The following is a 12,537-nucleotide window of genomic DNA, read 5'->3' as shown; positions in this document are numbered from 1 at the left end:
TCTCTAACCTGGAATTCAGACTGATGTCCCGATCTGATGAATGCTCGGCTCAGACTTCTGTGCTTCTCTGATCGCAACAAACAACTCCGGCTCGGCTTGAATAGCAAACACTCTGATAGTCTCCCTATCTGTTTCAAACTCTAAACCAGAAGTGCAACAATCATCGATCAACTGAGAAACACCAATAGTAGAAAGAGATAAAGAACATAGCTTTCGGCTCAAGGCATCTGCAACTGCATTCGACTTTCCCGGATAATACTTGATTTCGCAGTCGAAATCCTTCAACAGATCTAACTATCTTCTCTGCCTCATATTCAGCTCTGCCTGTGAAAACAAGTACTTAAGACTCTTATGATCCGAAAAGATCTCGAAAGACTCACCATAAAGATAGTGACAGATCTTCAGAGCAAATACAATCGCAGCTAGTTCAAGATCATGAACCAGATAACGAGTCTCGTGAGGTTTCAGCTGCCTCGATGCATACACTATCACATGCTTATGCTGCATGAGAAGACAACCCAAACCTCGGTTAGAAGCATCACAATAGACTGTGAAACCTCCAGTACCCTTTGGAATAGAAAGAATCGGAGAACTGGTTAGTCTCCTCTTCAGATCAACAAAGCTAGCCTCACAATCTGATGTCCAGACAAAAGGCGCATTCTTCTGAGTAAGCTGGGTAATCGGCTTGGCAATAGACGAGAAACTCTCGATGAAACGGCGATAATAACCAGCTAAACCCATGAAGCTTCGGATCTCAGGTACTGATGTAGGTCTAGGCCAATTCATAACCGCTTCGATCTTGCTGGGATCGACAGAAATCCCATCTCCTGAAATAATATGACCGAGAAAGACAACTCGATCCAACCAGAATTCACATTTAGACAACTTGGCAAACAACTGCTCCACACGCAAAATCTGCAATACGGTCCTCAAGTGCTCTGCATGGTCAGTATGGTTCTTCGAGTAGATAAGAATATCATCAATAAAGATAATGACAAACTCATCTAAGTAACACTGAAAGATACGGTTCATCAAACCCATAAAAACCGCTGGAGCGTTAGTCAAACCGAACGGCATGACTATAAACTCAAAATGACCATACCTCATTCTGAATGCGGTCTTTGGAACATCTTCCTCTCGCACTCTCAGCTGGTGATAACCTGACCTCAGATCAATCTTATAATAGACAGAAGAACCCTGCAGCTGATCAAAGAGGTCATCTATTCTGGGTAAAGGATACCTGTTCTTGACTGTAGCCTGATTCAGTTGGCGGTAGTCAATACAGAGCCGCATCGAACCATCCTTCTTCCGCACAAATAGAACAGGGGCTCCCCAAGGCGATACACTAGGTCTGATGTATCCCTTGGCAATCAAATCCTCAAGCTGCTCCTTCAACTCTCTCAGTTCAATAGGTGCCATATGATAAGGAGCTTTGGAAATAGGTTGAGTACCTGGCACCAAATCGATGCTGAATTCGATCTCTTGAATAGGTGGCAATCCAGGAACATCTTCCGGGAACACATCAGCAAAATCTCTAACCACTGGTAAATCTACCAAAGCTGGGCTAGATTTCAGTACATCAACTGCATACACCAAAAATCCTTATGCACCTCTCTGTAGCAAACGAGTCATAGATAACAATGAAATCAGAGGAATTCTAGATCGAGAACCCTTACCAAAGAATTTCCACTCGTCTGCCATTTCAGGCTGAACCTGACAACTTTCAGAAAACAATCGATGGTTGCCCTGTACTTGGTTAAGGCATCTATACCGACAATGCAATCAAAATCTGACAGTCCAAGTACAATACAGTCGAATTCTAACAAATTTCCTTCAAAACACAGTTCACAGTTCCTGACTAATATGACAGAAACAATTCCTCCACCCAAGGGTGAAGTAATAGCTACTACAGTAGGCAACAACTCGGTAGGCAAAGCATGCAATAACACAAATTTCTCAGAGATAAAGGAATGGGAAGCACCTGTATCTATCAAGACATGAGCAGAATAACCAAAAATCGAACAGTTACTTGCTATAACATCGTCTGGTGCTGCCTGAGCTTGATCCTCCGTCAATGCAAAGACTCGTGCCTGTTGTCTCGGAGGCTGGTTCACACTAGAGTTACCTCCCTGTCTGTTCTGCTGCTGAGTCTGGAAAGAGTGAACTGCAGAAGACTGCCTCTCAGGCTGAGCTGTAGGTTGAGATGAACTTCCACTCTGAGCTCGATCTCTGTTAGGCTGAGGGCACACCTTAGAGAAGTGTCCTGGTTGCTGACAGGTGTTACAATTACCAAATACTCCCACACACTGATCCAGTGAGTGCCTACCTCCACACTTGCTGCAGTACAAAGATGAAGATCCAGAACTCTGTCCTGAACCGAATTGCTTTGAACCACTGGAACTAGAAGAACTGTTCCCTTGCCTCTTAAACTGTTTCCCTGTTTCTTTGTACTGATCCTTTATGTTTCCCCCACTGCTACCACCTTCATACCTCTGCTGCTGGTTCTGATGCTGAGGTGGCTGATTCTAATACTGAGATGGTTGGTTCTGATACTGCTGAGGTGCCACCTGATTACCTCTTTGCCTCCACAAGCCTGCTTCTGCTCCCTTTGCATGATTCATGGCATCCGCAAAGTTTTTAGGCCTGTTGGTGTTCACCAACGTGAAGACATCGGGATTCAAAACATTGATGAACTGATCGGCCTTTGCTTCCTCATCTTCGGCAATTAGCGGTGCAAAACGCAACAAACTATCAAACTTGGCTACGTACTCTTCAATGTTCAGATTCCCTTGCCTCAGATTGGAAAACTCTGCTCCCTTATCTTTGCGATACGAGATAGGGAAAAACCGCTTATAAAACTCAGATTTAAAAAGAGTCCAAGTAACTTCCGTACCTCTACTCTCCATTGCTTTCTTCGTCATGATCCACCAGCTCTTAGAAACCCCACAAAGCTGATGAATGACTAACCTGATTCGGCGATCATCGGTGTAGTCAATGGAATCGAACAACTGATAAATATCATCCAACCAACTCTCACAGTCAACTGGATTTTCTGAACCCATCAATAACGGCGGATTGAACGACTGAAACCTCTTCAGCAAGGTTTCCATAGGCGTCGCTGTAGCATCCATCTGATCAACTTCAGTGCTAGCTTGCTCAGTCGCAGGGACAACTGGCAGTGTGTTTCTGTTTATCACTCGACGAGGACCCATATGATAATCAAAGGTTAGGACACGAGATATCTCAATTGCTACAATCAGTGCCCTTACAACCTCTTGGAATACCGGATACCAGTCGATAACCGAAACAGTTATATCTCAAGTAGATCATGCTTTATAAATTTAAATCACAAAACCATGTAATTCAATAATCCTCAACAATAAAGCATGCTTGCATGGAATTAAGTACACAGTTAAATAATTCAAACACATGCGAGGAGTCGATACACGCAGACTCGATCTACCCCGCTCACTCTAGTTCAACCAAGAATCTTAACTCTCTGATACCACTTATTGTGAGACCTCGGTTCTAAACATCAATTAAAGGAGTAATTAAAAATAAGCAAGCATTAAAAGCCAACACATTTTTTTTTTATAAAAGGGCCCGCGCGGGCGCGCTTCATCAGGCGCGGGCGCGCACGGCACCCTGGCTCATGCGCGGGCGCGCATGACGCCCTGCCCGAAAAGGGGCGCAGGCGCACGGGCGCGCGCTAGGATGCGCGGACGCACCTCCCTGGCTGCTCCGGTGCTAGAATCACCAAAAACAAGAACATCAAGCCATACAATACTCCGAAACATAAACATGCGTTACAAACTTGATTCCTCCATTTAAAACAGGACTTCTGGAGTTCAACAACCAAACCAAAGTCGATAACATGCAACAACAATATAACGATGAAGTTCGATAACTAAACATGTTCTAACATAAACTAGATTGACATGCTGGAATCAACTTCTAGACCGAGTCTCACTTCTACATCTTTCCCTCGAAGCTAACCATGCCTCTTCTGACTTGTTCCTAACCAACCTGTTGCCAAGTACACATACAAAAAAAAGCAACAGCCGGATAACCGGTAAGAATGATAATCCCAGTAAAAGCAACATATCAAGTAATACAACAATAAACATGCTTTCAAGACAACAACGTAATCAATAACAATGAAATGAAATGCATGTCTTTAAACCAGGATATCAAATCTGATAAACGAGGGATTGCTGCTGTGCTTTTGGGATCCCGAGGATGAGATCACGTAATAACTCACCGACTCTCCCAATCGAGGTGGTGTCACGTATCCCACTCCTCTAGACTTTGAGCAACTATAATGAGTATGCTAGCACCAGGCAAAATGACTACGACCTAGGCCACTCAATCATAGTTCCCAAATGTCTAAACAAAAGGGCTATTCTGCCCGCTGAAGTCAAAGTTGGCTCAAGATGAATGCATAACAAAAAAAAAAAACATTGCCATGTAACAAGAGCTCAAGAAAAATTAACAAGACACAAGTTCCTCATGCTAGAACAAGTGTAGATGCAATATGTGATTTAAAAGGGAAAACTCGAGAACCAACTGTCCCGAGTATTCTATCCCGCTATGATGACTGCTTTTACCTTTCAATGCAGTAGCTCCAACTCTGGATAAGCTACAACCAAAAGATTGTATCAGACACTAAACAATCTAAACAACAACTGCGGTTCAAGGTAAATCTCTTTACCGTTCTTCGCCCAAATCTCGACGACCAATGCTGTTAACTCCGAGCTTGAAAACTCTAAACGAAACTATTCAGATACAAAAGATGATCAAAAAAATCGAACAACTCAAAGCCCAAAGTACAACAACTCAAATGGTTCGAAATCTCAAAACTCAAACCGACGGCATAACGGCTATAAACTGAACAAACCGGAAATGCAGACAGCAGTTCAATAACGATATAACCTCATATCAATGCCCAAAACAACAATAACAAGGCAAACCCACCAATCTCAAAATCCAAGTTTTCGAAAATGGCTTCCAAAAATCATAACAAATCCAAACGTCGCTCTAATTCAAAACTGACAGATAATAAACGATCAGAACTCTGTCAAGAACAACATACTCGAATCTCGAACGATTCTAACAACATCCAAAAACTAGAATGTATCTGATCGTAGAAAAACTTACGGTATAACGGAGCTCTCGCTGCAGTGATCGATAATCTGCCTTCATAAATAATTTCCAACGGCCGGATCGTGCTCGGACTGAAATCCCAACGCTTGGAAAATCTTGGAGGCGTGAGAATGGAGGTGGCGTGCAAGGAGGAAGAAGATGAAGTGAATGGACTAAGTCAACTAGACAAGATAATATATAAAATCCATTAATTGCGTTTAAGTCCCTGAAATTTCCAAAATTTTCAAAAAGGACCCTGATCAAAATCAAGTCGGCTCTTGAACTCTGCAATCTCCGATTAACTCAAATAAACTCATTTAAGATAAAAACGGGGCGTTACAGCTACGATGGTAGCTGCTGTTGTACGCGAACTCAATCAATGGAAAATGATCCTGCCAGGCTGAACCAAAATCCATAGCACACGCCCGAAGCATATCCTCCAAGGTATGGACACTACGCTCCGTCTGACCATCTGTCTCCGGATGATAGGCAGTACTCAAACTGAGGTAGTGCACATGGCATGCTGAACACTCCCCCAGAATCTGGAAGTAAACCTGGGGTTTCGATTGCTGACAATGCTTACAGGCACTTCATGAAGTCGACCGATCTCTTGGATGTACAACCGAGCCATACGATCAACAGTGTACTCTCGGCTATAGGGAATGAAATGTGCTGACTTGGTGAGTCGGTCCACCACAACCCATATAGCATCACAATTCCTCGAGGATACCTGCAAATGGGTCACAAAATCCATCGTGATAAGCTCTCATTTTCACTCAGGAATAGGCAGAGTGTGAAGCAAAACTCCAGGTCGTCGGTGCTCTGCCTTGACCTGCTGAAAATCCAAGCATTGTGAAACATACTGATACACGCTGCATTTCATTCCTTTCCACAAAAACCGAGTACGCAGATCCTTGTACATTTTGTTGCTCCCCGAATGGATACTCAACTTAGTGCGATGTGCCTGAGACAAAATCACCCCCCGCAGATCCTCATCCTCCGGAATCACAAGCCGACTCGACAAACATAAAAAACCGTCTAACTGGTAGTGAAATCCAGACGTACTACCCTCATTGGCTAGACGAGTCAAAATCTGGGTCTTCGAATCAGACATCTGAGCATCCCGAATCCGCGAATACAAAGCTGGCTCAGATAATATCGCAAACATCTGGATACCCTACATAACTTTCTTGTGCTTGAAGGTATACCCTGAAGAACAACAATTCTTGATCTCACGAGACATCGAACAAGTCTGAAGTGCGGATAATCGCACCTTGCAACTCAAGGCATCAACAGTGAGATTCCCGGATGATACTTAATCTCGCAATCATAGTCCTTCAGCAAGTCCATCCAACACCTCTGTCTAATGTTCAACTCAGCCTAAGTGAACAAATACTTGAGACTCTTGTGGTCGGTGAAGATCTCATATCTTTCGCCATACAGATAATGACGCCAGATCTTCAAAGCGAACACAATAGTTGCCAACTCCAAATCATGAACTGGATAATTGTCTTCGTGTAACTTCAACTATCTAGAAGCGTATGCGATCACATGCCCATTCTGAGTCAGAATACAACCTAACCCCTGAAGAGAAGCATCTGTGTAAATCACATACCCTCCAGATCCTGGCGGTAATGTCAACACAGGCGCAGAATTTAACCGTCGTCGAAGTTTACAAAAACTCTCCTCACACTCTGAGGACCACTCAAAATCAACACCCTTGCGGGTAAGCTGCGTCAATGGTCGAGCTAGCTGCGAGAAATTTGCAATGAAGCAACGATAATATCCTGCTAGACCCAAAAAACTGCGGATCTCAGCAACCGTCGTCGGCCGCAACCAGCTAAGCACATCCTCAATCTTGCTCGGATCAACAGAAATCCCATCCCTGGAATTGATATGGCCAAGAAAAACCACTCGATCCATCCAGAACCTGCACTTACTCAATTTGGCCTACAACTGCTCATTCCAAAGAGTCTGTATCACCAACCGCAAATGAGAAACATGCTCATCCGCATCACGCGAATACACCAAAATGTCGTCAATGAAAAGCACGACAAACTTATCCAAAAATTATCTGAAGACACAGTTCATCAGATCCATAAATATAGCCGACGCATTAGTCAAACCGAAAGGCATTACTAAAAACTCGTAATGCCCATAGCGAGTACGGAATGCAGTCTTGGCTATATCCTGATCTCGGACTCTTATCTTGTAAGACCCGAAAATATTAAGTTCTTAATTACGGGATTTGAGATTTAAATTCCGAATATGAGAAAATATTACTTTGAATAATTTTAGAAATTATAAAATTGATTTCGGGTCGAAAATATTTAATTTGAGGATTTTCGGATTGTAAGATTTTAATATTCAGAATTCTTAAATTAAAAGATTAAAATTATTTGAATTGATATTTATGGAATTTAAGATGTGCATTCCAAGATTAGAAATATCAAGGATTTAATTTTAGGATGAAATCTGAGCAAGGACCCGTTTGTATATATTGAGAAGTTCAAGGACTAAAATGCGATAAGGTCCGATATTATTTAATTGTAATCTGAGAATATTTAATTTGAGAATATTTAGAGTTTAGAATTAAATTCTAATATTTTTAAATTATTTAGAATTGAAATGGAATTAAATCGCTTGTTCGGGGATTGATTTGCAATTATGCCAAAGTTCAGGGACCAAAGTGCAATTTCCTTGCAGCTAGATATGTTTAAACGTGTAAAGTAAGGAATTATCAGATTCCCAGCCCAACAAATTCAGAAGCAAACGAGAAAGAAGAAAAGAAAGGGTTCCAAGCCATTTTTGATCTTTCAAGCTCCGATAAAAATCGATCCGCCCGGTAGAATTTCCGATTGATCGTATATTTGCGATCACAGCTTCGAGTGATAAGTTTTGAAGTAAGTTTTTTAAATTTCTACCATATTTGAATTTTAAGTTGTTTTTAGAATTAAGATTTGATTGTATAAATGTGTTCGAGCATATACGACGATAGCATATCTAAGACGGATCGAGAAAAGATCGTCGTTTGGACATGTTTTCGAATTTATGAAGAATTTTGAGAAATCTGAATTTTCTTGATTGATATGTACATGTATGTGATGCAAATTTGAGGAAGTTATATTGTTAAGGTAGTGATGATATTGATGTTAATGTGTTTGGAATTTCGGTTTCGAACAGTTACATCGTCGATTTGATTTTGGATTGAACAATCAAGTCATATAGTGGTTTCAGATTTGATGAGATTGGAATGGGAGTGAAAGATGCTGTTAAGCTATATTACTACTTCATTTCAGAATTTAATGTGAAGATATCGAAGTCGAATCGACGAGTTCGAGCTGTTTGAACAATCAAAGTTGAATCAAGCATTTGATCAACTATCAACTTCGATGAGCAAGCTTGGCATGAATAGAAGTTTAAATATGCCATCAGATTGAAGCTAGCAAGCATGAATATGTCAATACGACGATTGAAAGGTATGATTCAACATTATCCTTGCCAGGTAGAACAACTCGAGAACGTGGTGGTTTTCGAGTTTTCCTAAAATCACATACTTATCTGTTTAAGTGCTCTTATGTGATTTACTTGCTATTATTGCTATGAATGATTATTGTATTGTGTAGTAACCCGCATTTCTAATTAGTGATTAATGAGTAATTAATCAAGTGATCATGTCTAGATTAAGTAAAAACATGATTAAGTAAGTTCCTGTTGGGATAACGGACTTCAGAAATGGATTCAAAGCACTCAAATTGGTTGAATTGGTTCAGCAGGATCGGACGGTCCGAAGAGAATTTCGAACGATCCGAAGTGGATCGGAAGCTCCGTGCCAGGATTGGAGGCTCCGATCGAGATCGGACGCTCCGTCGGTAAGATCGGACGTTCCGATCTGGACCAGGGCACACGTCATCGCTTATGTCAGCAAGGTGACATCATGGCTGACGTAATATTGAGCGATCGGATGCTCCGAAGGTGCGGTTGGAGGTTCCGATCGAGTTCGGATGGTTCGAACCGGGTTCGGAGGCTCTGAACGTTGCCTATAAATAGAGGGTTCAAGAATTCATTTTCTCGCACCAATTTCCTCTCTTCTCTCTAATTTCTAAGCCTTCTAACTCAGATCTAGGGAGATCTAGGCATCCTACGGGGAATCCGAAAGTGGCATAGTGATCTAGACGTCGTCGCGGAGCTACGGCCTAGTTTTGAGGCTATCGTCAGCAAAGGGATAACGACGGACGCAGGTATAGCTTTGGCATCCTAAAAATATTTAGGAGTATGAAATAGCTTAATTAAGGCTTTTAGAGCTTAATTGTTGATACTCGGATATTTGCATTGTAGTAACAGTAGACTGGACTAGTAGGCTTGGAGTCTAGGTCAGTGGAGCTAGGTTTGACCAAGCAGGGTTAGAGGTACGTGAGTACTGACCGAGATAGCCGACATGATATATTTGCTTATATGTTGCATGAGTATGTGCTATATGTTTTATCATGTTTTAGCATGTTTTACCGTCTTAGCACATACATGATTTTACGTGTGACTGCATCCGGAGAGATGTGAGTTATTGACAGTCTCCATAGGGAACAATGATCTTATTTTGGACTCGAGTCAGGTATGACAATTTCCATATGAGGCTTGTATCCTGTTTTGGATTCGGGTCAGGATGGGGTTGGCTCAGCCCTGATATGAAGTATACGAGTACCCCGCGGAGTAGCTCTCTAGCCGGTACTGTATATTCCCGGCGCCATGAGCAGGTGTTTTCATTTGAATTTTAAATCATCTGTGTGCGCATATTTGTATTTATATCATTGCTTCGTATTGAGTGTTTTAGCTCACGCCCCTGTGTTTAGGTATGGTGTACCTTGTGGCGGGGCAGGTTTGAGGCTGGACGGTCCAGGCGGCTCTCAACAGGATTGAGCTTGGGGAGTGCGAGGTTGTAGAGGGTAGGGATTTATTTACCCTGAACATTCAATTTGGTTGTATAATAGTATTTATACAATTGTGATAGCGTCGGTTGTATTCTGCCGATTGGATTTGTTGTATTTTAATTATCCGCTCTTTACGCTTTAAGCTTTTATTGCGTGCGCTTTTACTATATGTAGCACCAGAACTTCTGAAATTTGAATTTCATGCCAAAAATTATTTTCAGTATTTATATTTTTAATTTCTTGAAGTTAATTGTTTAAGTTTTAGTTAAAGATAGAATTGTTCGATTTATTTGGATTAAATGCCTTAAATTGTTTGGTCTAGTAAGTTTCTGTCCCGGCAGACGACAATGGTGGGCTTCGGTGGCATATTTTTTTTCTAGACTTTCACTTTTAAGATTTTAAGTTAGAGGAAAAAAGGGGGTTTTGGCCGGAAATGTAAATTTCGAACTTTTCGGGGGTCGGAAAGCAATTTTATTATTTCCTTGAGTTTATATCCTAAACTTTTCATAAGATAGGATTTTATTAAATCCGGGCTAGTTTAATTTCAATTAAAATGATTAGAGTTGAAATTTTAAACTTAGAAGTTTTAGAGGTGCAAGTTTTGAGGTGAAGAGCTACTTTAGTGCAAGTAGCACTTTTATTTGTCTTTTAGCACTTTTATAGTACAAGATTCTCTCACACACACACACCAAAACCCTACACTCTCATTATTTTTCCCACTTAAAATTTTCACTCCCATTATTTTTTTTTCCCTCTAAATATAAATCATTCAACACAATTAAAAACCCTAGCCCCTTCTAAACCCTAGTAGCCGCCCACCCCCCTTCTCCCTTGAAGCTCCCTCTCGGCCAAGTGCCTTCCGCCACCCCAAGCCACCGCTGCCGCCGTCCACCGCCGTCCCCACTGCCGGAGGAGCTCCACAAGAAGCTTAGCTTGGTGTTAGCTTGAATTTTCAGCTCTCCTTTCCTTTTATTTTCAAATTTTTTGGGTAGTCAAGGTTGAAGGCAAGTGTAACTTTTTCTTGGGCACTCATTCAAGCAATATATGCTCCTCCCCCTTTAGTTTTCTTTTGAAAAATCGAAATTCATGAGGTTATGAGTATGTATGTGTTCGGTTTTAGCCTACTAAGGTAGAGGTAGGGCTGTTTTTTTTTATTATTGCATTTGGATTGTGTTTATGTGGTTAAATGACGAATTTAGAAGCTATGGCATGGATTTCTATGAGGTTATATGCAATAATTCGAAAATTTCAGAAGTAAGGTGCCCTAAATTTCGAGATTTTGCATGTGTAAGGGCTGAAAGTGTAATGATGTTGAGGCATTTAATTGATGTGCATTGGTCTTGTTCGATCATCCATTAAAATGAGACTTTTGATGCTTAAAGGTTGATGTTTTTGAAATGTGAAGTGAAAGTGTGGTTGAGTGTTGTCCAAGTGCTTGGGAAAAGTCCTAAGTGATGTTATTTGAAGTGTATGGTTGTTTGGTATGGAGAAAAGTTGAGGAAAGAGAGTTATGGGGTTGAATTCTTGAGTTAGAGGTAAGTTGGATGTTGTGAGTGTGCAGGGAAGTACTGTTCACGGGGCAGGGCAGGGTCTTGGCTGAGGTCTGGGCAGGGTTAGGCTATTCCATGGTAAAGTTCATGATGTTGTGATCGCGTCGGTATAAAATGGGCCCGAATCGAATAAGTATTGAGTAAGTTATGAGTCTTTTAAGTTTGTGGTGTAAGTGCAGAATTTTTAGAGTATAAGGGGCTGTCCGGGAATGTTTTTGGTTTGTAATGCTTGGGTGATCCTTGGAGGTTACTTTCTGGTCCTAGGGGTAATTTGGAGTGTTTATTAAGTGTCGGTTCAAGCGGGACGGGTTTTGGTTAAGATATGACAAAGTTAAGGGTTTTTCGGTTCACTTGCTCGGGCTAAGTCAAGTTTGAGGAAATTTGTTGAGTGAAGTGTTTCTTTTGTCTTAGGGGCAGCCACTCATCCACCTTACACCCACATTTTTAGTTGAGTCTCATGTCTTAAAGGTTGCTTATTCGTGTGCATATGTCATGTTCTTGAGTTTCATAAAGTGAAAGGAAGTTTTCTTGTTTTGCATGCTATAAAGAGGTGTGAGTCGAGTCTTAATGAATGAAAAGGAAAAGAAAGTAAATGTTTTTGAATGAAGTGATTTGTTTGTGACAAAGAGGGGTGTTGCTAGGCCGGGGGATGCCTCGGTCTACTCACCAAGAGGTTATAGAGGTTTAGGTAGGGAGCAAGAGACATCTTGTTTATCCTTGCCACAGAGGGCAATGTGGGATCGGGAGTAATCTCGGTCTTCTTGCCACAGAGGGGCAATGTGGGATCGAGAGTTATCTCGGTCTCCTTGCTACAGAGGGGTTAAGTTCATCGGGAGAAATCTCGTCGTCTTGCCGGCATAGTGCACTGCAGCCATGATCATGATCGAAACAGAGGGTCACAAATCAAGGATCTGATTTCT

This window comes from Henckelia pumila, chromosome 1 (assembly GCF_033568475.1).
Source record: "Henckelia pumila isolate YLH828 chromosome 1, ASM3356847v2, whole genome shotgun sequence".
Lineage (NCBI taxonomy): Eukaryota > Viridiplantae > Streptophyta > Magnoliopsida > Lamiales > Gesneriaceae > Henckelia > Henckelia pumila.
The sequence above is the reverse complement of the archived record's forward strand: the minus strand, read 5'-3'. Positions refer to the sequence as shown.